At 41.0% G+C, this 26799-nt stretch overlaps 1 protein-coding gene across 4 annotated transcripts in view; it reads left to right on the plus strand.

Moving 5' to 3' along the window:
• MTUS2 (microtubule associated scaffold protein 2) overlaps positions 1–26799 on the plus strand; it is a 467760-nt gene that overhangs the window by 79031 nt on the left and 361930 nt on the right. The gene's annotated exons all lie outside the window — the stretch shown is intronic.

A 26799-nucleotide genomic window follows, 5' to 3' on the forward strand; every position in this document is an offset into this window, starting at 1 on the left:
TTTTTTTTTCATACAAGTAGTGCTTTTCCTGGATCTTGGTTTGATTAGTGATTTTTATTATTTTCTACACATTTTGGCTATTAAGTTAATGAGTCTCTGAATCCTATTTACATTTTTTATTTTGAAAGGCACTTACACTGTTTAGGATTATTAGATCGATCCTAGTCTGCTTTAGTGGGCTGTGGTTGCATATAGTAATTTTCAAGCCTGCTTGGTGTCTGTGATGCCACTAGCTCTGACTAGTCCCTTCGGGTGCTGTCCCAGGGGTGAAAGTAATTTTCCCATGTCAGCCCTTGCATCTCTGTATGGGGAAAGAGTATCGCTAGTTCATGGGGACAGTGAGGTTTCTATGCCTGGCTGTGTTGGGATCCCTCTTACTGGTGCTGTCCAGATGCTTAGTGTCTCTTGATGGGGGAGGGGAGTCTTCAGCCCATGGGAACAAAGCAACTTTGCACCAGTCAGTTATTGTGGAAGGATCCCCCTGCCTGGACTGGAGAATGCTAACCAGGCTTGGTATTTGGTGTGTGTGTGTGTGTGTGTGTGTGTGTGTGTGTGTGTGTGTGTAAAGGGGGTTTCCCTCTTGCCTATGCTACCTGACTCTTTGGTTTCTCTACGTGAAGAGGGGAATCTTAGGCCCTAGGGGACAAAGAGGCTTTCCAGTCACCTTTTGGGGTGGAGTTCCCCTTGGTGGAGCCACCTCCTCCTTCTCCCCATGTTTCTCAGAAGAGGTTAATATTTTTGTTTGTGGAGGGAGGACTTCTGTCTCCACTGGCCACTTGTTTTCACTAGGTCTCCCAGGGCTGCCTTCTGGTGTTAGCTTGGAAATAAGAAAATGCTAGGCCTAGGCTGACTTCTCCTTTTGGGTGGGAGATCCTAAGGCACCCTGCTGCTCTGCTGTTCTTTCGGCCCTGGGGTCCCTAACCACTCTGCCCTCCTCTCTGTATACTTTTCAGAATTCTTCTTTGGCTGACATTTGCTTTATTTCCAGGGTTTGTAGTTGTACTTAGTGGAGAGCGACAGGAAGAAATGAATCTATGCCATCTTGTTCAGACTCACATATTTTTTTGTTCAGCTGTTATTTTCTTTCTGGATTTATTTTTCCCCTCCTTAAGCGTGAAGAGCTTTGAGAATGATCCTGTAGCTAAACAGGGTATCCTCTCAATCTTGGGTACAGATGCACGGAGACCTGCTACAAGGCAAAAACTCCAGTAGGACGAAGTTATTTTACTGGTGTGGAGTCATATAATTCTATTAATATAAAGACAAGTTAGTCCACTTGTATAGGACATAAAGAAGAAGCAGCGGCTGCTGTCCCTCCATGGCAATTTCAGGCTAAGCTGGCACTACCCTTTCCTCTCTGGCACCATGCTTTAGCTGGTGCTTGTCCTGGCCATCTGGTCTCAACTACTTAAAGCAGTGCCCAGAGCCCTCAGTCAGGGGACTATCTTTGGATGATCTCAAGGTAATTCTTGTACTTTGGGCGCTGAAAAGAAATGGGAAAAGTGTGAAATTACTTTAAAGTTAGTGGGAGTTAGTAGAGAAGCAGATGAGATCTCTATCGGATGGCCAGTTTTCCTGGAGAAAAGGATACGTATATTGACTTCTGCTCGGGAAGATAGACCAGCAGCAAATCTGCCCTGTCAGTCAGGGTGGTTTCTGTTAATAATACTGAACTGCAAAGGAAATATTATTCCTGCTTCTTATCTTGGATATTTTTTTTCCTAGTGCTGAAGGGACAGAGATGTGACGATTCTCTTTGTGTCCTATGGTGGTTCGGGACAAGCTGGGCAATTTTGCATCAGCTTTGCATTTTACACACAAAAGGAGTGCTTTGGTGAATTGTTCTGACACTGGTGCTGCTAAGCACATGTAGATTTGCCAGAGTCAATGAGACTGAAGTTTCTTGAAGGAAAAATTGAAACATTGATTTTGGACCCTTATCTGATGATTAAATAATCAATGAATTCCTGGTTAAGTTCCTATATTTAATGTTTTGTGTAAGACTAACATTTTTATTGAATAAATGGAAATGAATTTGCTACTAATACATGTATATAAACACAATCAATATTTCATAAAGTAACATTTGCTTGTCTTTTATCAAGGAATACTAATCATTAGCTACTTTTAAACTTTTACCAGATGTCTATCTAGAATTATGTTTTAAAAATTCAAACCACCATGGGAGTGACTCTCTGGGCTCAGGTTTCTCTGTTGGATAAGCCTTGTACTCTTGTTCTGCCCTCGCTGAGGGTCTCTCACATGGATGAGGACCTGTGGCCGAGTCCATGCATGGCTTTGAACCCTGGTTTCACTGTTTAAAAACTTCAGGCTTTGGGCATGTTGCCTCATCTCTAGTTCCTCAGTTTCCTCATATATTCACTAGGGAGACAGAGTATTACTGTGGAGAGGTATTGTAAGTACTAAATGGAACAATACACTGAGTGGCCAGATTATTATGATCTCTGAATGCTTAATAATCTGGCCACTCAGTATATATATGTCAGAGATTAAAGAAAATTATGAAAACCTCATATTGAGCTACATGGCCAGATTTTATATATATATCTTATCTATTTAATAAAGAGGGAATATGCTAATTGACCAACACTCTGTCACAAAACATGGCTGCACCCACAGTTGAGGCCAAGTTCCCATAAGGAGCCTTAATGAACAATCAGCAGGGACCTGAGGCTACACTCTCCTCCACCCCCATGGGGCTTGACAGGGGACTTCAGGCTGCACCACCTCACCCTTCAGGGCTTGACAGGGAATCTTAAGGTGCACTTCCTGTCCTGGTGCTGGGCTAGTGGACCTCAGGCTGCTCCCCTCACTCCAGCACCAGGCTGGGGACCTAGGGCCACACCACCCACCAGGTGGGGCTTAACAGGGGACTTCAGGCTGCACCCCCTTCCCTGGCACTGGGCCAGGGGATATGAGGCTGTGCCCCCTGCCTGGCAGGGCTTGACAAGGTGGGACTGTCTGGGTCTGGATCTAGCCCAATTGGGGGATGCAGCCGGGTCTGGGTCTGATGTGATTTTCAGGTGCATGTGAGTGGGCAGGGACTTAACTCTGGGTCCCATGGTGTGCCACAGACTCTGATAGGAGGAAGGTTTTCATATACATTTTATTAATTTTCTTTCCTCTCTGACACTTCTATTATAGAGAAAGTGTAAATAGCAATATTAAATTATTTCCTCTAATTAATCCCTTTTAATGTGCACAAATTTTGTACACTGAGTCACTAGTATATAGATATATGGCCTGGTGCATGAATTCATGCATGGGTGGGGTCCAGCCAGCTTGGCCAGGGGCAGTTGGCTGGCCTGCCTGCTGGTCAAACTTCTGGTTGAGAGGACAATTTGCATATTAGCCTTTTACAATATTATATGGGAAATACACTGAGTGGCCAGATTATTATACGTTCAAAGATCATAATAATCTGGCCACTCAGAGAATATGCAAAGTATTTAGAATACTATCTTGATTAGAGCAAACACATAATAGGTGCTACTTTTTCTGTGGTGAGTTGTTACTATTTTTATGAATCCCCCCCAAAAATGGGTAGGACTGTGGAAATTAAACACTTAGCTAAAACCACATTGGCATTGTTATTCATCACCAGGATCTTGATACCATGGGCGAATAATAAAAATACTGTGTGCTAATACTTAGCTCAATGCCACATTGAGTGCCTTGATTTGGTGGCTGTCTTTCTTTTTTTTCTTTTTCTTTTTTTAATATATTTTATTGATTTTGTACAGAGAGGAAAGGAGAGAGATAGAGTTAGAAACATCGATGAGAGAGAGTCATTGATCAGCTGCCTCTTGCACACCCCCTATTGGGGATATGCCCACAACCAAGGTACATGCCCTTGACCGGAATCGAACCCGGGACCTTCCAGTCCCCAAGCCGACGCTCTATCCATTGAGCCAAACCGGTTTCGGTTGGTGACTGTCTTTCACTACATCTGATGCTGTCCCCCTTCCTTCCCGAGGGTGGGGATTCTCCTCACTCCTCATTATGGTGTTCTTCATAACAGTCAAAAGGGAGAGAAGCTACTGAACACACAAAATCCCCATCTAATCTGTTTCTAAAATGAATGGCTTAAAAAAATAGTGGGCATTTATGACAGTTAATTTTGTTGTACTTTGTTATTAAGAAAAGATGATGTTAATACCTGATGAGAAATGAAAAAACAATTACATTCATTTAGGGAAATAAAGTGCTGACAACTTCTAATAGCTTTTCTGGTTGTTAAATGAGATTGACATGAATTAACAATTGGGGGTATACAGATATGTGCTGAATTTACTGGAGTATATTTCCATTAAAATGACAGCTGTATATAAGAGCCATCACTAGGGCATTTAGTTACGGGGCCCAGGAGTGTGAAGGAGAGAGCTAATCAAATAAGACAACTTGTACTTAATTTTAATTAGGTAAATTCCCCTTCCCATTTTAATCACATAAACTTAGTCATGGTTGGTGTAAAAGCAAATGGCCAGCCACCATATTGTCTAACTCTCTCTTTTCCTAAGTTGCCTTAAAAAATAAATGTAACTTTTGTGCTTGATTATGCATTCTGACTTAACCTCTTTAATTAAAATCATCAGTCATCTTTGTAGCACTTGAAATTTAGTCTAGTAAGTTCCACAAATCATCTTTTCAAAAGTGTACAGGAAAAACATGTAGTACAATTTGCAATGAAAATGGAATCTGATTTAAGGGACTTATATTAGTGTAATTGTTTAGTTCCTGAAATAACCATAATGTTTACTAGAATATGATTTCTGAAGACCATTGAAGTGTGTGCTGTTTATTGTTCATTCATTTTGTGATATGGGTATAAATGGGCATCTGATTTGTGCTAGTCCATTAGATTTTTGTTTACCAGGATATTGGGGGCAGGAAATACAGATAATCAGTATTTTATGATACTTGTGGGATATAGCTAGGTGTTATAGTATTTATTGTCATTAAATTTTCTCCTACTTAAATGTACAACATGTATAGAACAAAATTATTTTTTGGTTGATGTAAGTACAAGTATAATTTGTAAATTTTGCAGCAGCTTGTGAGTTTGGATTTAATCAACCTTTTTTTATGTACTACTGTCTTCAAAATAACTGTGTTAAGCACAAGAAAGATACAAAAATGTATTTTTAAAATGCCCTGCTTTTAAGTGGAAGAGACAGACAGATAAACAATGGTACAAAGCACTAGGAAATTAGTTCTAGACAGAGATGAAACTATTTCAGTCCCAAAACTTGACGCTTGAGCTTGGCTTGAAATAAGGATATCAATGCACAGAAAATGGGTGGAAATGTCCTTGCAGGTTGAGAATCCAGGTGAGCAGAGTTATGGAGGAGAGTCCAAGTTGTGTTCAGGGAGCGGCCAGAGAATGATGGAACCATATCGGGTGGGGAGGGAGAGCTGTATGTAGCAGGAAATGAGTAAAAACCAGGGTTACTCACTCAGTACCAAGCACTTCTCAGCTCCTGCTGGGAGTGAGGTGTGTGCTTACTGCTTGGACCACCAAGATGAGATGGTCGTGGTGGCCATGGCCCTGCTCTCCTAAGGAGTGCGGTCTGGCCAGTGAGCGAGGTGAAAACCCCATTGTGGAGGTATAAATACTAGGGAGCCATTGTGTGTTTCTGAGGATGAGAGTTACATGATCTGATGAGGGTTTTATGAAGAAAAGTCTGGTGAGCTGTGGCAGGAAAGGTTGGATGGAGAAGGTGGAAGCAGGGGCATCGAAGATGGAGAAAAACCTGAGGAGATGCAGGGCCTGGGCTGGCAGGAGGAGAGTATAACCCACATATCGCTGAGATTTTGAAGGTTAGCTCAGTCAGAAGTTGTTTTAATCTGAGAACTTTTCAAGAAAGAAAAAATTTATAGACTGTGCTCTTTCATTTTCTCTTCTTCTCTACTTAACTTATTTTGCCTGATGATCTAAAAGTAGGTTTGTTTACAAGTGAAATTATCTACTACTATTAAGTAGAAGACTGTCTTTGAGAAAGCTGGCATTGTGATAGATCCACTAAAATATGGTTGCCGGGCCACATAATGGGCCAGCAGCAGCACAGAGGCAGTTTTGTTATTTATCCGGAAGGTAGACTGAGGGCCTTCCCTGGGAGCCACGGTTCACTGAATTGGCTTGGGGACATGGAGAATATTGTGAGGTGGGGCGGAGCCCTGCTTGCCTTGCTCTTACTTTCCGTCTGGGAATGGGAGCCAGGCGTGATCCTCCCTAGCACGTCTGTTTTCTTGCTGAACGGATTTATCCATTCTACTGTTGAGAGACATTTGGCTTGCTTCCAGTTTTTATCTATTATAAGTAATACTGTTTTTGGTGAACATAAGAACTAATTTCTCTTTGTGTATATTCAAAGGAGTGAAAGGCTGGGTCCCGGGTGTAATACCTTTAGTTTTAGGAGATGCTGCCCAGCAGGTTTTGTGAGTGGCTTACCAATTTATGCTCCTGTCAGCAGTTCCAGTGGCTCTACATTCTCACAAGCACTTGCTTTTCATTTGGTTTTAAATTATTATAGACAAGTTCTCTTGAAGACCTTTATTGAGTTGCCTAAGTGACTCTGTTGACAGTAATAATTACCAAATGCTGTCCCCTATGATTAGGATCTGGAATCTGTGTTGTCCTGGCACGCCCTTTCCTTTAATTTCCACAGATTATTCTCTGATGACCATCCCCTGGATGTTCCAAATGCTTGGGTCCTGAGACTGAGTCAGTGTGTTTATAGTTGCATTTGCTTTCCTTCTGGGCTGTGCCTCAAGACCAGATAGGAGTTTTGAGGCCATATTTTGTGTTGAAAAATAAAAATAACTCAGACTTGACATGCCTTCTCACTGTGTCCTTTACAGCCCCACTGGAGACCGTGAGATGCTGGGGGAGTTACATGTTTCTATGACATTAGCAGGAAAGCACTCTGGCCTCTTTATCAGCTCCAGCCCCTCTAACAAGTCTGAAATTCAACTTGATTTGTAACTTCTTTTCTTTTTATTGTTATATGAGTTTCTCTTGGCTACGTGTCCTACTTGGAGATAACAGTGATTTCTCTGACTTTTGTCCTGACCCAGTTTTTGCCTCCATTGTATTTATCATCTCTAGGAACCTGCAGGGATGTCTGTGGCTCACAGCCAAGAAAGTGCTGGTGTGTTCCTCATGCTCCATGCCTTTTGGTGAGCTCATTTGCAGGAGGCCCAGCTTGGCCAGTGTGGCCTGGGGAGAGAGTGAGGGCGCCTTCTGCAGGGCCTCCTCACTCTGTGCCGAGGACCTGTTCTGGCCTGTGGTGCTGGCTGGCGGAAGGGTGTGTGATGGCAAGCTAGCCTCTTCCTCCTCAGGCATCTCCAGTGGCTTTGAAAGCCCTAAGGCCAAGCATTGACTCAGATGTCTCTGTTTTCTTCTGAGATATTGATCCTGAGGAGATGATGCAGAATGCCTGCCACTGAGAGGGGACTCTGTGCTAACGGAAGTGTGGAGTGGGGAGAGGGGTGCCCGTCTGTTAATATTTCCAAATATTAAGTGATTTCATCTCCTTGATAATTCCGGTGTGTTCCTTTGTGCTACATATGATGTGACTTTCACTAGGTGATGCCTTTTTTTCCTGAAGGAAGCTGTAAAGGTAGGGCAAGGAATGGGCATAAAGTTTGAGTTAAAGGATAATTGAGGAAACAGATTCTTGTGGCTTTAGATAAAAAAACAAAGTTGGTGCCCAGGAGAAGGAGGGCAGTTAGGGTTTGATGGGTTCCCTACCGCCTCTACTGACAGCATCCTGGCACCACGCCAGCTTTTCCAGCTGTGTGGGGTCAGTGGAGGTAGACAGCTGGTGTTCTGTGAGCAAAGCCTAGAGTGATCCTGGGCATGGGGGCAGTTGCCTTCTTTGTGGCTACAGTGCTCTGGTGTCTGATTGAGGGGCAGTAGTATGGTCTGGGACAGCAATACTAGGGTCTACTGACCCCTGGAACTGAAGGTGGGAACTTGGAATAAGTTTTGGGGAGAAGACACCATGCTGTGATGGGCCTGGGGCCTTAGCCACCTTACTGCTATGAAAGAAAAGCAACTTTTGTAGCCTCTAACCACTGATCCACACTTCCCTGTTTATCCAACGATCCTATATGCCCACGAATAAGCTCATCTCCCAAATCTAGCCCTTTAAGCATACAGGCCACTGATAATATAAAAATTAAAGTTTATTTTTACACATGACTGACTTCATTAAAATGTATTTTAATATAGTAAAAGAAGAATATCCCTATTCTTCTGATTATTATGATATTAGAACTATAGAAATATTTTCTTACCCTCTTTAAAAAAATCAGTAGTTAGTATATTACAAAGTAGCTTAGAATCTTTAGGGCATATAGTCTGGAGGAAACAAAAAATTAAATTTCATATGAAAAATAATTTTACCTCATTCCCCTCTTATACTAGCATATTTTATACTAATATGCAAAGGTGAGTTTCTCCCAACATTGTATATGGGGTCTTCATTTCCAAAACTAGGAAGGAATTTCTTATTGGAGAAGTTGAGGCACAGAGAGCCACAAAAAGGCCAAGTGTTTTGCTTAATTGTATTAGTAGTCTCACTAGATGCTAAAAAAGCCAGTGGGTTAAGTAGTTTGAGCAAATAAAAATTTCAATTTAAGATACTGAAAGGCAGCTGAGATAATTTTATTTACTTTAAAATGGGAATCCATAAAAGTGATCATATTTGAAGTTGTGCTTTTTCATTGAACTCTGCCCTTATTTCAGTAGTTCAGGTATCTATACTAATAAAAAGGTAATATGCTAATTAGACTGGACATCCATTTGGATGTCCTTTCAAACAAAGGCATGGTGGCAGGGGCCAAGGCAGAGGGTCTTAGGGGTGACCAAGTTGGCAGGTAGAGAGGTTAGGTGCAATCAGGGAGGCAAGCAGAGAGGTTAGGGGTGATCAGGAAGGCAGGGGAGCAGTTAGGAGCCAGTGGTACTGGGTTGCAAGAGGAATGTCACAGTCGGACATCTCCTAAGAAGTCCTGGATTTGAGAGGGTGAAAGCTGGGCTGAAGGGACTCCCTGCCACTGACCTGTGCACAAATTTCATGCACTGGCTCTCTAGTATAATAATAAGAGACAAACTGTGAAATCAATTTCTGTTCTTGTAATTATTTCATTCTATTTCACATTTCTAGTCTTTTCAGGAACTGACCAGAGTAATTTGGTAGAGCCCCATAACCATCTTTCTGACTTAGTTGGGAAAGTATTTGTATTACAGGAGGCAACAGAAAAGAAATGCCATGCCCATTTGAACCAGCTTCATTAAAAGTTCCTTTTAATGATTTCAGACTGATCTCTTTTTCTCTTTTGTTTAGCAAATTTCAATCTGCTACCACTTATATTATTCTTATCAACGCTCTCCTTTTCAGAGGATCTGTATTGCCACATGCCTTCATGACTGACTGTTCTTCATTGTGCCTGAATGTTCATTTCGACACTCCTATACTGAGTCATGGATTTTAAATGGGCATATCCCAAGCCCATGAATATGAACCTGTTTGCAGGTAACACTTAACACAGCTAAAACAGACACAATCCCACACCAACAACATCATTGATGGAAAATGTGTAGCAAGTGAGACATGAATAAAAAACAAGGTAAAATATCTCTTAGAAAGAAATTCTCATTTTCTTACATAACCTTTGGGTCTTTGTAAGATAATTTAGTCTCATTGTGACAAGACTAAATAGGATAAAGAAAACAGGCCTAACAAATGCACAGTACTTACAACTGTCATTGTTCAAACCTGCTGTGCATATGACTGACAGGTGGCTGGACTACTTATGACATTTTTGTGGTGAAAATCTTCCCGGTACTCATGCCTATTATTTTACCTGTAGCCCTAGTTAAGTTTCCAGCTGAAGCTGACGGTGCTTATCTGGGGACCTGAGGACCTCTGAACTGAGCTACCAGTGTCACTCTGTCAGCCTGGCACAGGAATTGCTCTCAGAAAGGAAGTTTTATTATCCGGTTGGAGAGAACTTAAAGTGTCAGGCGTTTGGAAGTAGTAATGATAGCTGCTGTTGCTGTGTGTCTGTAATAATTTTTACATTATTTTCCCTAAATATGAATAATTTCAGAAAATATGTAAGTAACTGCTATGTCCCTCTATTAGGGGACTGGGTATGCTCATTAAAATATAAGGTAAGATATTCCTACCCTCAAGGTAGGAATAATTTTTTAAAAATATATTTTTATTGATTTTGGAGAGGAAAGGAGAGGGAGAGGGAGAGGGAGAGGGAGAGGGAGAGGGAGAGGGAGAGGGAGAGGGAGAGAGAGAGAGAGAGAGAGTGAGAGAGAGAGAGAGAGAGGGAGACATCACTGGTAAGAGAGAATTATTGATCAGTGTCTCCTGCATACCCAGCACTGGGGATTGAGCTCACAACTTGGCATGTGCCCTTGACTGGAATTGATCCTGGGACCCTTAAGTCTGAATACCGACACTATCCACTGAGCCAAACCAGGCAGGGCAAGGAGTTTATAATTTAGTAAAGGATATAAAAACATCGACAAATAGAGCATGGCACATGTAATGAGGATGATGGGAACACAAGGAAAGGTCCTGACTCATCAGGGTGGGTGGAGCCTAAGCCTGCATCTCTAACAGGCTCTGGGATACAGGCACTTATCAAGGATTCAAACTGATACCCTTGGGCAGGTGTGGCTTACTTGGTCTTTTTGCCTGAGATGTTGATACAGCCAAAGGAATAGACTTTTGAGGTGGAGAAAAATTTACTGCATTGGTTATGAGCAGTTATTTGGGGAAAGACAATTAATTGGAGGCTATAGGATGGTAAGGCAAAGAAATAAGCTGTGGCTCTTTGCCGTTCATTTTTCAGTTTATGGGGCTATTGAATAGCCTCTGCCACCTATTAAAGACAACTCTGAGTAGCAATAATTAAAGTCATCTTCCTAACTAAATATCTTCTTTCTTATGATTGAGCTTACTCTCATTACCATGGTTTATATAAGGTTTTATATTACTTTATATGAGCATCCTAATTTGAGTTTTGCATTTTTAAATTAATATTTCACTGGAATTTCGTGTTTGGGGTCTGAAGGAATGCACTGAAAGCAGTGTCTGCTTCTGAAAAGCAGGGCGCGCCTTCAAAGGCCTGGTGCTCCCTGGTGCTCCCTGGTGCTTAAGCCACCTGGGACTGAATTGAAGACCAGGGGCTGGGCTATTGTCTTGAAATGCACGAGCCAGTGTTGGTTTTATAGAAGGAAACTGCTTGAGAATAAAATTTGTAAATATTATTTTATGATTTTATTTTGATAAAGTACCAAAAAGTTAACTTTAGCCAACATGTTTTTGAGTGAATTATTCATTGAGAAAAAAATATTTAAAGTAGCTACCAAAGTTACATGAGATCTTTTAGTTTTTACAAAAAACAAGTCTGTGACTGTCAATGAAAACAAATGATGACTGAGCTCTTGTCATAGACCCAAAACAGCCTCCTAGATAAAGTCATCTTTTAGTACCTTCCTTGTGCACAAGGAATCCAGCACTATAGCCACTGCAGCCTTTTCCAGAGGTGGATAGTTCATATTTAAAACTGTACATTTAAGGGAAACGTGATAACTTTTTATTTAATTTTATATTTCATTTTTGTTTAATTTTATGTTTCATATCTTTCATCAGAGAAAGGAAAATAATAAATAATTGTATGTATGGCACTCTTCCAGGAAGTAGTTGAGGGAATTTTTAAAAATAGAACCCATTAACATTTTTTGTTTTCTTAAAAAAAATAGGATGAATTTACCACATGATAAAATTTTTACCCACGCTTTAAAAACAACTATACAATATTTGTTCAAGATAATGGATGAAAGGAGCAACTTATTATTCTTGGCAATTGGAAATTTTAGTGGGTCAGTTGAGACTATAATTAGTTTGAAATATATTGATTATGCCTGGAGGGAAATTGTCTTTTGAAACTCAAACAGAATTCATAGGCTATCTATTCCTTCTTCAAAGATGACAGTTTTTTTCACAGTGAGCATATTGCAGGCAGAGTATCGGTCACAATGTTAACTGTTTTTCACTAGGAAAATAAATTTACTGTTACTCTGATCTCCAGAATCTAAGCTCTTCAGAGCAGGAACTTTGTGCCTTACTGCCATGAAAAGACTGTTTACTGACTTGTGTGGTATGCGTGTACGTCCAAGCAAATTATATGTTATGTCATGATGGATAGGAGTGTTTTCAAACAATCCTAAAGCACCTAAGTAATTTAAAATAATCTCTTTGTTTTGAGAAGATAAGGCTAAGTCCAGGAAGTAGAAGTTACAGGGAGGCAACTTTTCAGGAACTTTATCAATCTCCAGAACTGTCTATAGTAAAACAGGCTGTCTTCTTCAGTATTGACAGTGCCCACAATTAGAAGTGTTCATGCAGGTGGAAGTGTCTGTGGGTGTGAATCCTCTATTATGTAGGAAATTAGGCTATTGACTTCTGAGATTATTTTTCTCATTTTAATATTGCTTATTCCTATCTATAATAACTAGAGGCTCAGTGCACGAAATTCATGCACACAGTATGTGTGTCCCTCAGTCCAGCCTGCACCCTCTCCAATAGGGACCCCTCAAGGGATGTTTGACTGCCCTCTCACAATACAAGACTGCTGGCTCCCAATTGCTTGCCTGCCTGCCTGCCTGATTGCCCCTAACCACTTCTGCCTGCCAGCCTGATCACCCCCCAACCACTCCCCTGCCAGCCTGATCGACATCTAACTGCTTCCCTCCTGGCCTGATTGCCCCTAACTGCTTCCCTTGCAGGCCTGATTACCCATAACTGCCTTCCCCTGCTGGCCATCTTGTGGCAGCCATCTTTGACCATATGGGGGCAGCCATTTTGTGTGTTGGAGTGATGGTCAATTTGCATATTACTTCTTTATTATATAGGATAAAAGCATAATATGCTAATTAGACTAGACAACCAAACAACCTCCAGACGTCTTTCTGGATGACCTTCTGGGTGAAGTTGTGGTGGCGGGGCCCGAGGCAGAGACAGTTGGGGGCAATCAAGCAGGCAGGCAAATGGTTAGGGGTTATCAGTCAGATAGGTGAGTGATTAGGAGTGATCAGGCAGGCAGGCAGAAGTGGTTAGGGGCAATCAGGCAGGCAGGCAGGTGAATGGTTAGGAGCCAGTGGTCCTGGATTTTGAGAGGGTGCAGGCCAGGTTGAGGGACCCCTTCCCTCCCCCACTGAATTTTATGCACTAGGCCTCTATTAATCTCATAAAATTGCTGCTTTTAATCTGTTTAAATTTCAGAGAAGACTTTATGACTTTGTTGGAAACATATTTTGGAGCACCATGGATCTTGTAACATACAGCTCTCATTATGGTAATGTCAGCCATTGCTGATTTTCCAGGTCCACACCTGTGGAAAGAAAGGAGCCTACTTTTCCTGGTCCCACAGGTGGCACAGGTGTCTGCTCTCCACCGCCCTGCCTGGAGCTTCTATTTCATAAGCTCAGTATTGGTTGGGGGCCTCCTGCCCACACCCCTGCAGGGTTACCAACTTTACAAATCATGGAAGTGGTTTTATTTTTTTTTTACTTATAACCTATAGTATATTTTATAGGACATAAAAAGAACATAGTAATAGATAGTAGGATATATGCATTCAAACTCTTTAAAAATTAAGAATACACCTTGTTTTTCAATCTTTGCTGCATAGAAGGGACTCCTTTGCCCATTTAATGGGAAGGCTGACCTCCCCAGGGAGGAACAGTAACATCTCTTCTCCAGATGAGTATAGCCTGGCTTTGTCTTTGAACAGCTGGAATCAGGGTTTCTGTTCCTTACTATTTGGTTCATTTTAATGGTTAATACTCTTTTGCACTGGTGACCGGGGCTCAGGAATTTTTTCTGGGTATTCTGATTTTTCCCAGCCTCTCTGTTTTCAGCCTAACTTATCATTACCTCACCCACCTTCTTATCATTTAATATTTTTTATTTTTAAATTGTGGTCAAATACACAAAATAAAATTTACCATCATAACCGTTTTTAAGTATCAGATCAGTATTGTGTGAAGTTCATTCATATAGTGTAAGCAATCTCTAGAACTCTTTTCATTTTGTAATACTGAAACTCTGTACTCATTAAACACAAACTCTCCATTTCCTCCTGTCCCACCTCTGGCAACCACCATTCTACTTTTGTCTCTATGAATTTGATTGCTCTGGATACCTTACAGAGGTAGAATCATGGAATTTATCCTTCAGTGACAGCTTATTTTTAGGTTCATCTATGTTGCAGCATTTGTCACAATTTTCTTTTTTTTTTGAGATTGAATGATATCCCATTGTATGTAAACATCACCATCCCTTTCGGCTATTGAGATAGCCTGCTTTGAACTTGGGTGTGCACATATCTCTTCAAGATCTTGCTTCCAATTCTTTAGATACAAACCCAGTAGTAGAATTTTTGATTCATATGGTAATTCTGTTTTTAATTTCTTGAGGAACTTCTACACAGCTGCATCATTTTATATTTCCACCAGCAGTGCACAAGGATTCTAGTCTCTCTACATCCTTGCCAGCACTTATTTTCAATTTTGGTAGTAGCCAACCTGATGGATGTGAGGTGATATCTAACTGTGGTTTTGTGCATTTCCCTAATGATTAGTGATGTGTAGCATCTTATTATATATTTGTTGGAGATTTGTATATTTTCTTTGGAGAAATATCTGTCCTTTGCCATTTTAAAAATTGGATTATTATTTCTTCTTGTCAACTTTTGGAATTCTGTATATATTCTGAATATTAACCTCTTAATAGATGTATAATTTCTCACATTTCATAGGTTATCTTTTCACTCTGTTAATTGTGGCCTTTGAGTCACAGGAGTTTTATGGCTTCACACCATGAGTGCTGACAGGGTGGAGTTAAGATCCCATTGTGTCACTTAATTTCAAAGCATTGCAGATGATATAGACTGCTCAAGTTTTCTGTCTCTTTCTCTACCTGCTAGTCCATGCACCCAGAGCCTTGGCAGCACATTCTACACGAAAATACTGGACTGAGTTAGGGTGAGGATTATTCCTTATTCATTAATGTTCTTGTGATGCAGGGACATGGCTAGTGCTAAGAAGAGAGGTTCTGAAAACTATGGTAGTGGAAATCTCCTTGAAGACTGCAGGTCTCATCTGAGGGGGCCCTGAAACTCAGGCATGATTTGGAGCAGGTCCATATTTGGAATATAGAGGAGGCTGGCCTTCCAAGATCATGAGCAGCATAAGTAGATAAGTTTGTGCAGTCATTTGGTGGAGCAGATATGTGAGGAGAGGGAGGGAGTGATGAAGTCACAAGGAAATGATCAGCATTCGGATCCTAGCATGGGCACTTACATAGGGGCTGAGTTTGTCTCTGAAAGTTCACCTGGAGAGTAGCTGCAGTGGAGTGGTGTATGTAGAAGTCTCTTCATAACCCTGATTTCATTGCCATGTGCTCAGTGGACTGTCCCTAAAAGAGATGCCAAAATTCACGAGGCATTTTGTATACAAAAGTACTTGATTAGAGCATTGTCCCCATACACTAAGGTTGCAGGTTTGATCCTCAGTAAGGATACATACAATGAATGCATGGATGAGTGGAACAACAAGTCTCTCTCTCTGTCTTTCATAAAAAAAAGATAAAATTAAAAAGTACTACAGAGTCAGCTGACAGGTCCTGGTTTCACAGGTAAGAAAACAGGCTCAAGAGCCTGATTTTGCCAGTCACTGTTTACTTGTGGAGCCCTGATTCAGACTCTGGTCCTCTTGGGTCCAAAGCCAGTTCCCTCTGTGCCTTCTCACACTGTCTCCTACCACACATGTTCTATCCACATGCAGCCACTTGCTGGCAATAAACTTTGAGAAGTTTCCTACAATGTAGGTCATCATGGATAATGCACTGCATGAATAATTACGTTGACTGTAAAAAGTGAAATGTAAACACAAACTCAAGACAGGTTTGTAAGTTTCTAGAGAAGGCCTTTGTGTCACCTGGCATTTAAGGAAAGCCTTTATCTTGTTGCTAACATTACAGCACCCCAGCCAGAGCCACCAGATAGGACTATGCTGGCCCACTTAGGCTATCTTTAATTGCTCACTATAAATAGCTTAATGATGCTGCCACAAAAAGACTGAGTTAACTGAGGAGCTCAGAGTGACCCATATCTATGTTTTTCTAGGTGACTAGTCAGGAAAATTGATGCTCATGTATGAAATGGTTTTCACTGCTAAAACGAAGGCTTACTTTCCAAGTCAATCACTTTTTACCCCCATCTCCCTTCAGATCCCATCTTCCATTATCCTTTCTACCCTTCTCCGTGAGGCCTTAGCTAACACTCTGTCGCCCTCACATTCCAGCCACAGTCCCACCACCCAGTGAACCTGGCCCTGAAGAGAAGGGCCCACTAGAGCCCATCCGGAAGCCGTAAGAGGCCCCGTGCGGACCTGATGGCATGCTTTCTTGCTGCTCTGGCTGTCATGGAAACTGCACACCTTGCTTTGCTCTAGACATCAATGCGTTTTCTTGGCTCATTCGTTAGGTTTTTTTCCTGCCATAGTTCTCATCAGCCTTTGCCAACCCTACCACCAGCCCAGGCAGTAATTTCCTGTGGATTCTGTCCCACCACTGGCTGTCGGTCCTTCCACATCCATTTTGTGAGTCTGCAGCAGTCCAGATGCGCTGGTTCTCTCCATACCCACCCCTGCGGTGTGCTGGTTTCCCCTCTGAGTGTGGAACATCCTACCAAGACTTGTAGGTTTCACAACCAAATTTCTTCAAAGGAAGGGGAATCCAGTAGAATTGGAGACATGAAAGGTTGGAAGGATTGTGTTGAAAGGGGTATGACTGCTGGGTAGCAAACATATAAAACGAAGACCCATATTTTAGGGCAGGGAGGGGAGCCTTTCTCCTGCCAAGGGCCTTTGGGTATTTATAACATCATTCAAGGGCCATACTAAATTATCAACTTAAAAATTAGCCTGCTATATTTGGTCAAACATTTAATTAACTCACTCCAATGCCTTGGCAAGGCCAGACCAAATGATTCCATGGGCCATATGTGGCCTTTGGGCCAGATGTTCCCCATCCCTGCTCTAGGGTAGGGGTGTCGAACTCAATCAGAGAAGGGGCCAAAATCTAAAATCCAGCCTAAATCGCGGGCCGAATGGTTTACTGAACAGTCATAAACTGTCATTGTGATGGAAACGCAGCAGAGTGCAGTGATGACAGCGCGGTGCGGGCCACATTGCAAGGCCTGGCGGGACGGATTTGGCCCAAGGGCCTTGTGTTGACACATGTGCTCTAGGGGAATGTGGATGGCTGGGAAACAAAACAAACAAAGTAAAACACCCACAAACCAGACACTATAACCTGAAGATGAAAGGGAGAGAGGGAGGCAGTCCTGGGGAGACTGGGTGGATGAGGTGGTGGGGAGAAGGTGTGTTGGGGTGGAGAGGAAGAAGGCTACCCTCTAGAACAAGCATGTCAAACTCAAAGGTTAACATGGGCCAAATAAACAAGGTTTAAGTTTATATGGGCCACAAAAAAAACCAAAAGCTTCAATTTTCATAAAAACCTTAGGTTTATTTTGACAGAGACATGCTGAATACAAAGGGCTGAAACAAATGAGTAATCATTAACATAAAATAATAGAACATTTTAATAAAATTATTATTTTTTCTTGAACATTAACTTACCAGAAACTGAATAACTATACAAATTAATAAGCATAATGCAAACAAACCTATTTTTCTTGTTCTCTGGAAGCAAACTATTTCCTGTTGTGCACACCAAATCAGCCCAAGACAAATGACGTGGCATTTGGCTGCTGAAATATTTGCTGCTAGTATTAGTGGAGAGAAATGGTGCATCTGTGTGAAAGGTGCATAAGGGAAATGAATGCAACACGATTAAAGTAATCAGTCATTAGTGAATGTTGTAGTTCATTATTAATAATTACGTATAGCCAGGTGTTGTAAAAATTAAGTTACGGAATTTTTATTAAAACACTAGAGGCCCAGTGCATGAAAATTCATGCATTGGAGAGGGTGTCCCTCATCCCTGCTTTCCCCCTCTCACAGTCTGGGAGCCCTCAAGGCAGGGGGTGACCTGGTGATCAGGGGAAAGTGAAAGCCCATCACACCTCCGCTCTGCCATTGCTGGCAGTGAAGGCCTCCGCCGGCCCTGGTTACCTGAACCTTGGGCAACCCTGGGCGGCTTGGGGGCAAAGGGGACTGGGAGACTCTGGAGGCAGGTGCACGGGGCTAAGGGGACTGGGTGCTGCCATCTTGTGGCTATGAGTGCCTCCATCTTTGAGGGTATAGCAGCCAATTAGCATATTCCCTCTTTATTAGATAGGATTTCTTCATACTGTCATATTGGCTAGGCCACAAAAATATTCGTTGCGGGCCAAGTGTGGCCCATGGGCCATGAGTTTGACATGCTTGCTCTAGATTCTACCCACAGGTTGAGAACCACTAGCAGGGTCACCTAAGACCATCAGAAAACACAGATATTTACATTACAATTCATAACGGTACTAAAATTACAGTCATGAAGTAGCAATGAAAATAATTTTATGGTTGGGGGGTCACCACAACATGAGGAACTGTATTAAAGGGTATTAATGAGGAACTGCATTAGAAAGGTTGAGAACCGCTGCTCTAGAAGATGCAGTGATCTTATGACCTGGGCTTTGTGTCTGCCCTTCATCTGGGCTAAGGGATATACCACGCTATCCAGAGAGATCTGCTTTGGGAGAGCTGAGTGGATTCTGACCAGACCAAAAGTAAATTCAGTACTTTGATCCAAAGGGTAGTCTTTGGTATCCTTTCTCTTTATAGAAAGGCAGACTTTTCCTTATACATAAAAATCAATAACAGTAATAATATTTGCCATTCATTGAATATCATATTTCTTTTGCACTGTGTTTTCTCTTCTCTCCAAAAGTTTCATCAAAGCTCAGTAAACAGAGGTATTTCCTTATATAAGATGCGGAAATATTCAGGTAACTTGCTGAAGCCTAACAGGTGAATTTGGAACTCTGACTTTAAATTTGCACTCTTGCTTAAGGCCCAAATATCTCTCTTAAGAGCAGAGATGGGCACGAAGCCTATGGTCCGATGTAGAACCTGATTCTGAATGTCACTGAGTTCATGGACGCAGTGTTCTATATTTTGTGACATGTCTCTGGTAGGGGGCATGAGACTAAGCCCTGATGTCTGCCTTTAACCAGGTAATTACCTAGGCATCCTGAAAAAACATGCCTCTGGGACATGTTTCCTGAGGCCAGCACTTTTCTGAAACTAACAGGTGCTATGACCTGTTGTATGAAAATTGTCAGCTTTGGTTATTCTCTAAAAGTAATCACATAGGAAACAATTTCCAAGTGCTTATAAGGTATCCACATTTAACATGCCTTTCCTACTTACCGTATTTTTCGGACCATAAGACGCACTTTTTCCCCCCCAGAAGTGGGGGGGGGAAAGTCCCTGCGTCTTATGGTCCAAATATAGCCTACACATATACTTTAAAAAAAAAGTTTTTTTACTTGCCCGGCTCTGTGTGGTCTCTGTGTGCTTGCCCGGCTCTAAAATGGTTCTAAATGCTGCTGTTTACTTTACAGGGTTGATTACATGTGTTTATGACTGTGATGTTGGGTTTTAATGCACATAAAATATTTTAGGACACTATTTGTTTCAGAATCTTTTTTTCTTCATTTCCCTTCTCTAAAAACTGGTGCATCTTATGGTCCGGAGCGTCTTATGGTCCGAAAAATATGGTGCTTAGCACAGCAGTTTGGAAGGCCCAGTATCCAGCTTGTCTGGGATCTCACACCTGCCGTCTGGGCAGTGGGTTTGTAGAAATACCAGGAGGACATTTCACCAGCGATCTGTGGTTGGCATGGTGTCCTGTGTGTCCGCAGACCACATGTGGTAGAATTAGGAACACAGTGTTCTATGTTTTGTAACTTGCTCATGGCAGAAGGTATGAGACTAAGCTTTAGGTCTGCCTTTAACCAGTTATTAGCCTAGACAGGCCTCCGAAACATGCTTGTTTGATCTGATCTCAGTGAAGGTGAAATGGATCTATAATGTAGTAGCACAACATGGTATTTAAGATCACTTATTGTCCAACTTAACTAACTGGACTATAGTGAGGAATGTAAATAAGCCAGGTGGATGTTGGACATATATTGTGTATAAAGCAGAGTCTGTTTACTGTTTAAAAATAGCTGTCGGGTTTGACTGTCGGGTTTCTCAGCCTGCTTTGTAATAGAAGTAGCAGATGGAGAGGTGTGGGGATTCTTGGAGGCAGTCACCTTGGCAAGCATGAGGACTAACACAAGGAGCAGGCTGTCACAGGAACTTGCAAAAATGAGTAAGCAGGTGCCATTTGCTGTGAGGGAAGAATTCTTATCACATAGAAACTCAAGTCTTGTGCAATAAATAAATACCTAGTCATGGATGTTTGTATTATATTATTGAACTTTATCAACAAGTGGAATTAATTTGAATGTTTCAGAAGGATATGGAAATGTATAGTTTACTTGAAAGCTATTTCTATGTTTAAGGTTTAATCAAAACATTAAAAGTGTTTTAAAAAGATAGGTCACAAATTTATTGTTTTGGTTAATCTTCACCAGAGGATATTTTTTCCATTACTTTTTAGAGAGAGCAAAAAAGAGGGAGGAGGGATGGAAGGAGAGAGAGAAACATCCATGTGAGAGAGACACATCGACTGGTTGCCTCCTGCACGTGTCCCTCCAGCCCAGGTATGAGCCCTTCACCAGGAGTCAAACCTGAGGCCCTTTGGTGCATGAGCCAATGCTCTAACCCAGTGGTTGGCAAACTCATTAGTCAACAGAGCGGCAAACCATGGCTCGCCAGCCCGTTTGTGGCTCTCGAGCCGCGGTTTGCTGACCACTGCTCTAACCACTTAGAAACATCAGCCAAGACAACAGGTTGCAATTTTAAAAAGACTGCTACCTCTGGGAAGATGGCATAGGCATATTTTTCCCTATTCTCCTACTAAACAGTGAAAATCTCTGTATTTTATATGTAAAACACACAGGAGAAGGGTCTCAGAGGCAGTGAGAGGCAGGTCAGCTAGGGAACTGAGAATGGCACAGTGATGAATTCCTGTTACTGTTTTTTTTCTGATGTCATATATCCCAGAAGAGGAGCAGAAGAAGCTGGCAACCCAGAACAGCCAATGGGAAAACTAAAAAGCCCTAACAAAAGCCAGCATTTTTTAGCCAAAGGGCCAGGAACAAGCAAGTTAGCAAAATAGAAAACTCCTAGACAATAACCATTGTGCTTCAGTCAAACACCATAGAAAAAAATGTAGCCCCATTCCCACCCATGCCAGCAAAGACCAAGTGGGAGCCTGACTTCACCCAGATACCTCTGCCAGGTGATGACTGAGTAAGGAGCCCGGACCTCTGCCCCGACCTGAGAGTAACAGGCCGCACCACCTTCCGACTGGGTGTGTCAAAGGAGGCTAGTGGAGGCCAGGGCTTACCTCTCCCTCAGTGGTGATGAGGACACACACTTCTTCCGCTGTTCACTGGAAGCCAAGCAGGGAACCTGGACTTATGGGCCAGCCTGTCAGTACAGTAACAAGGCTGTGTCTTCCTCCTGCCTTTCTCTATCAGAGCAGTGTCCGAAGATTCAGGTCCTCATAACATCATAATGTAATATCCAAAATCCCAGGTTTTAATAAAAAAGCATTGGTCATAGCAAGAACTAGGAAGATGTTGAACTGAAAGAAAAAACAACAGCATCATAGTTTAGAGAAGCCATCATAAATATTCTTCAACAGCACATGAGGAGATGGCCACGCCATTAGAGAAGAACAAATCACAACCACAATGAGGTCCCACTTCACACCCACGAGGATGGCTGGAATAAAACAGACAGGCAATAACATGATGGCAGGGATGTGCAGAAACTGGAACCCTCATCCCCTGCTGGTGGGAATGTGAAATGGTGCACTTTGGTAAACAGTTAGTCAGCTTCTCAGAAAGTTAGACAGAGAGTTATCACATGACCCAGCAATTCCACTTCTAAGTTTGATTCCATTTAAATAAAATGTATAGAATATTCAAATCTATAGAGACAGAAAGTGGATTAGTGGTTGACAGGGAAATGAATCATTGCTAATGGAGATGATAGAAATGTCCTGAATTAGGTAGTGGTGATGGCTGCAGAACTTTGTAGCTATGCTAAAACTACCAATGTGTACAGTTTAAAAGGGTGAATTTTATGGTCCTTGAATTATATCTCAATAAGCAAGTGATGTTTCGAAGAGCAATCACAAACACACAAAACAAATTATAAAATACAAAGTCTCAACAAAGAAGTGGAAGATATAAAGAAGAACCAAGTGGAGATTTTAGAACTGAAAAATAAAACTGAATGGATGGGCTCAAGGGAATAATGTAAGGGATAGAAAAAACAAACAAACAGTGAACTTAATCATTGAGCAGGAATTATTAAGATACAATAGTAGAATTTATTCAATATGAACAACAGAGAAAAAATAAAGAAATTAGTAGATTCTACTGGATTGTACATTTCTCTGATGATTAGTAATCCCGAGGATCTTTTCATGTATCTGTTGTTCTGTTGTGTGCCTTCTTTAGAGAAACGTTTCTCAAAGCTGCCAGTTTTGTTTGATCTCTGCTGTTGCCATAATACCTAAGTACTATAGTACCTGGGATCTAGGAAATACTCAAATAGTGTGTGAATAAATTTCAAAGAACAGTAACTACAGGTGTGTCTCTACAGAGTTACAATTGCTATTGGAGACAAATAGTTCTGGGGCCACTTTCTGTGCATTGCTGTGGGGGCCTCACGTGAATGGGGTCCATGTTCCAGTCTGTCTGAGCCTTAGTCATGTATAGGAAGCTTTCCTGGTGCTGGGTTAGAAGAATCCAAATGTCCACGATCCAAGACCTCTTAGTAACAGCCTCTCTCGATTTTTTTCTGAACAGAATCATTGCATCCTGAGCTCAAACCCATTTCATGTTGGCAGGGTCCTATGCTGTGCATGTAAATCTGATGGTCCCATATGTTCTCTCAGTTTTTAAGTGGCTCCCATTTTAGAAATATGCAGGTTGTGCAATTGCTCCTTTTAGCTGACGAGCAGCACAGTAATTGCTGTCACCCTATGGCAAATGTGTGTCACTTTTCATTTTAGTAACAAAGTGGAAGAGTCTCTTGCAATATCTGTGTCCTCGTAATGAGGTTCAGTGGGTGGTTGTGATTCACTATCTGCCTTCCTATAGCCCTTCTTGCCCGTGTTGTACTTCCTTACCATTTGCGGGGATTTTCTGTAACCTGATCCTCTATAGAGCCTGCAGAAGTGGCAAGGGCCCATTCAGTGCACAGGCCGAATTCAATGAGGCCATCAGTCATCAGCTCAGCTTCCATTGTTTGTAATCAGTGGGCTTTCCGGCACATTTTTCACTCATATCTACCTGTTGATAGGGTGGAGACCCAGGAAAGAGTAGAGTTGCAGCTTGAGTCTGAAAGCTGGCTGGAGACAGAATTTCATCTTCATCAGAAGAGCCTCAGTCTTTTCTCTTAAGGCCTTCAACTGATTGTATGAGACCCACCCACATTATGGAGGGTAATCTGCTTTGCTCAAAATCCATTGACTTAAATGTTAATTATACCTTCATAGTAACATGTAGATTAGTGTTTGACCAAAAAGTGAACAACATGGTCCAGCCACATTGACACACAAAATGAATCATTATGTTGGCTAACTAGACAGTTCTTGAAATTGTCATTGTTACAAAGAGAATTCTAGTATGTTAGTAAAAACAGAATGTTTATATTTACTCTAGCATTGTTAACCAAATAATAGTAACAATAACTAAATTAATACTTAGAAACAAGAATCTTTAATGATGTAGTTATCTTAATGGTGCCCTACAAATAGTACTCAGTAAATTGAAGAAATGACCTCACTCTTTTTATGTCAAAATAGCAAAAATTATTAATTCCTAGAACACCCTAGCTCAGGGGTGAGGAATCCTTTTTCTGCCAAGAGCCATTTGGATATTTATAACATGATTTGTGGGCCATACAAAATTATCAACTTAAAGATTAGCCTGCTATATTTGAGCAAATATTTAATTAACTCACCCCTAATGCCTTGGCAGGACCAGACCAAATGATTTCGAGGGCTTTATGCAGTCCGAGGGCCTGACAGTCCCCACTCTGGCTAGAGCTGCTTAGAAGACTAGATCTATTGACACAACCTTTTATTTTAGAGACTTGCTTAAAAACATTCAGTTTATGTGTCCTTCTTTAATTTGGAAATTATTAGATTTTTAAAAAACTTCTTAGGTAATTTGATTTTAACATTTTAATTAGCTATTTTAAAAAACACTTTAATTTCAAAACTTTGAAAGTTAATATCTTGTACATGTAAACAGTTACAAATTTGTTTAAATTTTAAAAATATAATTAAAGTTACAAGTTTGTTTAACCAAACTAAAAATAACAAGTGCTAATGAGGATGTAGAGAGAAAGGAATCCTGTACACTGTTAGAGGGAATGTAAATTGGTATAGACACTATGGAAAACAGTATGGAGATTCTTCAAACAATTAAAAATGGAACGTTCATACAATTTATCCAGTTCATATCTGGAAATTTATCCGAAGAAAATTAAAACAAAAAAGAAAAGAACAAACTAATTCGAAGAGGTTTATGAACCCTATGTTTACTGCAGAATGATTTATAAAAGCCAAGATATGGAAGCACATAAGTGTCCATAGATACATGAATGAATAAGAAAAATATGGTACATATAAACAATGGAATATTACTCAGCCATATAAAGAATAAAATCTTGCCATTAGCAACAACATGGATGGATCTAGAGGGTATTATGCTAAATGAAATAAGCCAGACAGAGAAAGACAAATACTGTAGGATTTTACTTATATGTGGACTCTAAAAACAAAACAAAACAAAACAAAACAGGAGCAGACTCAAAGATACAGGAAACAATATGGTGGTTATTAGAGGGATGTAAAGGAGTTTGGATCGAGTGAAATAGGTGAAGGGGATCAAGAGATAAGAACTTCCAGTTATAAAATAAGCCTTGGGGATTTACTGTTCAGCATAGGAAATATAGTTGGTAATAGTGTGATGAACTTTTAATTCAAGAGTTGATGAATCGCCGAAACCGGTTTGGCTCAATGGATAGAGCATCAGCCTGTGGACTGAAAGGTCCCAGGTTTGATTTTGGTCAAGGGCATGTACCTTGGTTGTGGGCACATCCCCAGTGGGAGGTGTGCAGGAGGCAGCTGGTCGATGTTTCTCTCTCATTGATGTTTCTAACTCTCTAGCCCTCTCTCTTCCTCTCTGTGAAAAATCAATAAAATATATTTATTAAAAAAAAAAAGAGTTCATGAACCTCTTTGAACATTTCTCAAACTTGAAAGTTATTTAATACTTTGCATCACAAACAGGCATATACCACACAGAAATAATATTAATTCTGAAATATTTAGGAAATTTACAAATCATACAGTATTTCTTGATTTGGGAAATAACCTTAAAGGGAACTTACATAAGCTGACTGTATTGAAAATAGTAGCAAAATTCCCCTTGATTAGGTATGGTAAATGTGGATAAATTCTGAACGTTGTGACCTGCTGCATACTATTACTGTGATCTGGCAGTAATAGTATTGCAATAGCAGTTCCTCATACTAGACATCATAAACTATTTCATGAAACTCCCTATGAGATATCTCAGGCACTATTCTTACAATGTACAGATAATGTGTTTTTAAAAAATATATATATTTTATTGATTTTTCACAGAGAGGAAGAGAGAGGGATAGAGAGTTAGAAACATCGATGAGAGAGAAACATCAATTAGCTGTCTCTTGCACACCCCCTACTGGGGATGTGCCTGCAACCATGGTACATGCCCTTGACCGGAATCGAACCCGGGACCTTTCAGTCCACAGGCTGACGCTCTACCCACTGAGCCAAACCGGTCCCGGCCAGATAATGTTTTACAAATAAGTTGTTGCTGCTGTAATCCCATCACAGGCAGGAGTCATAGCACCTTTGGATATGAGGATGAGCATTATACAGACTAAATTTATCTTTTTTTACATTCAGCATATAGCACACCCTGAGCCTGACTACTATATTAATATCACATGTTCAACATGCTCCTGTTTATAAGGGAGAGAGAGGCACTTGTTGATACTATCTCACTATCAATCTGGAACTTTCCAGAAAGGTTTAAAGTGACAAGGTGTATTATGGTTTACTGAATAAACCACAGGGTGCAATCTACAAACCATAATTTGTAAGAAGGACAAGGAAAAATCTTGTCTATTAAGAAACTCTTGATTCACTCAATCAAGACATTCTGGCAGGAGTAGAGCATCACTGTCTATGTGATCCTTGTCACCATCACCATCAACATCATCATCAACAAGCCTTTGTTGTATATTGAGGAACAATCTGGCTGTTCTTCACCAAAAGCACTGCCATGTCTGGTGGGCTCATGGCATTAGAAATTGGTATGAATAGGAGTGGGATCTTGAGTTGGAGCCCTGTGGCTATTCTCATTTCCCTTTTCCAAGCCACCCACATTACTCACATTTGGTTTTGCCACCAATAACATGATCTATGCAAATCTTTCATCATCACTGAAAAAGTAGCCCAGTATATGTCTCACAAATCATGAGTCTAGATATAT

The sequence above is a fragment of the Pipistrellus kuhlii genome, unplaced genomic scaffold, assembly GCF_014108245.1.
Source record: "Pipistrellus kuhlii isolate mPipKuh1 unplaced genomic scaffold, mPipKuh1.p scaffold_m20_p_3, whole genome shotgun sequence".
NCBI lineage: Eukaryota > Metazoa > Chordata > Mammalia > Chiroptera > Vespertilionidae > Pipistrellus > Pipistrellus kuhlii.